The sequence below is a fragment of the Humulus lupulus genome, chromosome 3, assembly GCF_963169125.1.
Source record: "Humulus lupulus chromosome 3, drHumLupu1.1, whole genome shotgun sequence".
Lineage (NCBI taxonomy): Eukaryota > Viridiplantae > Streptophyta > Magnoliopsida > Rosales > Cannabaceae > Humulus > Humulus lupulus.
In genome coordinates, this window is record NC_084795.1 from 32,269,219 (window position 1) to 32,271,882 (window position 2,664).

Genomic DNA, 2,664 nt, shown 5'->3' on the forward strand with positions numbered 1-2,664 from the left:
AAATTAAGAGGGGAAATTAATAACTTCTCTCAATTTGATGGAGAGTCTATTTATGATGCATGGGAGAAGTTTAAGGAGCTTTTCAAAAAGTGTACTCATCATAGGATTGAAAAATGGATGCTAGTCCATAATTTTTATAACGGTTTGTGTGGGATGACTTGCACCATTATTGACGCTGCAACAGGTAGTGCATTTATGAGTGTTAAGCAAAAATTTCATATTTAGAAAATAAAAAAAATAAATGCGAAACACAATTTCACCTATGCCAAATTTATAGCATAAGATTTTATTTATTTAAGTTCGACCCATCCGAGATTATAAGAATAACCTCTTAATTACAATCCTTTTGTTTAAAGGAAATACCCTTTGTTATCCCCAAAAATGGAGATTGATGACGTGACAATAGAGGTGACAAATGGCAGTACATGGTTCGTAAAAGACACATTAAATGGTCAATAAATACATTGACTCCTCAGAGTTGTGAAAAAGTGACCCGGTAGACTGATGAAGAGTTTTGACTGCTTGAGAGTGTCACGTCCAAGCCAAGTACATTCGAGGAGCAGTCCAAGTACCCGGTCGGACCTTGGTCCGATGAAAGGCCAAGGTGAGGTCGGACCTTGGTCTGAGGAGAGCCAAAGGGACCTTGGTCCGAGGAGAGCCCAAGAGACCTAGTCCGAGGAGAGCCAAGATGTGGCTCGGACCTTGATCCAAGGAGGCCAAGGGAGAATGTGGCTCGGACCTTCATTCGAGGAGGCCAAAGGAGGGTGTGGCTCGGACCTTGGTTCGAGGAGAGATTAGAGGTGTGCTCGGACCTTGGTCCGAGGAGAAGTCCAAGGAGTATGGTCCATATGCATGCGTCCAACATGCATATGTCCGACCAACACTTGTGTGTGTCCAGCATGCACGTGTCTGACCAACACTTGCGTGAGTGGTCAGTGGGAGATATGGGTCGACCAGATAGAGGAGGACTAAGTCAAGATTCCCAGAAACGGCTTCAACAAGAACCGGTCTTTGCACATGCGGGAATCTCTCATTCTTCCCACAAATTGGGGGTTTTGTTACATTTTGAATGTTTTTTGTAATTAAAATGTAATAAATATAATAAAATATCCCGATTCTAGGGGATATCAGATGTATGATCCTAAGCCTATAAATATATGGCTTATGGGATTAGAAGGGGCTTCTTCTTCTTTGGAGACTTTTTGGGAAAATTTGGGTCTGAGTATTCTAGGGAGAGAAAGCGCTGGTATTTGAAAGAATTCTTGTATTTTTGCAATCTGCACTGAAGAAACTCGGTTGGCTCAGTCCATCTGATCTTGAGTACAGATCTATAATCACAACTTTAAGTGGATTAGGCTATTACCAATTGATCGGGGCTGAACCACTATAAAAATCTTGTGTGTTATTTACTTTTCTTGATAAAACTGTCTGTGTCATTTAAATTCTCTTGAAGGTTTATCGTCTTTGACGTTCTCACGTCGTTGGCTAAAAACACAGTCAACACCCTTTGATTCCAATTACGATGATATTAAATAATTTGAAATAATTTAGGGAGAACTGGGATGAATTTGGAATTGCAGCTGAACTCAGTACTTTTGGCTAACTGAGTTGCCTACATACCTTCTTTATGAAGGATCAAGCCACTTGTAGTTCGGATTGAGATATTTTAGAATTTGAATATAAGAATTCCGGTATATGACCATTTTCAGGAATTCTTTTCCATTTGAAAATTTGGAAAAATTCCTAGGTGGATGACCTTTTATGGAATTTTGAGATTTGTGTTTTTATACCATTTTGCGGTATCAGCGACTGCACTTAGTCTTAGCAACTAAGTTGCCTACGCATCCTTTTTTAGGAATCAAGTCAAACGTAGTTCCGGTATTCGTTTGTGATGCTTTGAAAGTTAAGAAGTGAATGACCTCTTTTTGGAATACCATTTACTATGGCTTTGAATTTTAGTGCACTTTTAATTTTGAGGTAAAATTACCATTTTTGAGATTTTGTGAGGTTAATGACCTCTTTGAAATTTTGGAATGATATTTCATCATTTGAATTAATTTTGATGAGCTCATTTGGGATTTAGAAATTTCATACCATTTCACATGGTTTTAGAATTTTATCATTTTTGTGACAATTTTATGTCTTGAAATCTCTAAAGAGATTATTAAAAATCAAAATTTTAATTGATTATTCCAAAATTTGTGGGGAATAATCTAAAATTTTATATCAGGTAATATCATTATTTTAAAATTCAAATTTTATTATTATTATTTATTTAATTTGAATTTAAAATTTTGAGATAAAATCTGACTGTTTTATGTTTTGAATTTGTCAGATAATATAAATATCTTAAAGTTTGAATTTAAATTTGGTTTCAAATTTAAGATATTTTTATTATATATTATTTGAATGTTAGATATATCTCCGAGTCTATTTAATAGATTTACTGAGATCAAGCAAGAGTCATATGATAAGTTGCAATTCTTTGACAGAGCATACAAACACTTTTTTTTTCTCAAGGTAAGCCCCTTTATATGTATATATTGTTTATGCATGATACACTTTTTTTTTTTGACTTGGAATTTATTGTAAGGCCTCGTTTCTCAGTTTTCGTCTAACAGACTTGAAATTAAGTTTTTCTAATCTTATTCGTACATATATATA

General features: G+C 35.2%; 1 non-coding gene across 1 annotated transcript; it reads right to left on the bottom strand.

Annotated features, from left to right (window-relative positions):
* On the bottom strand, window positions 1–107 carry LOC133828109 (small nucleolar RNA R71). Its single transcript, XR_009890749.1, has one exon. It is a non-coding gene; the product is annotated as a small nucleolar RNA R71 (small nucleolar RNA).
* Window positions 108–2,664: the final 2,557 nt, after the last annotated feature.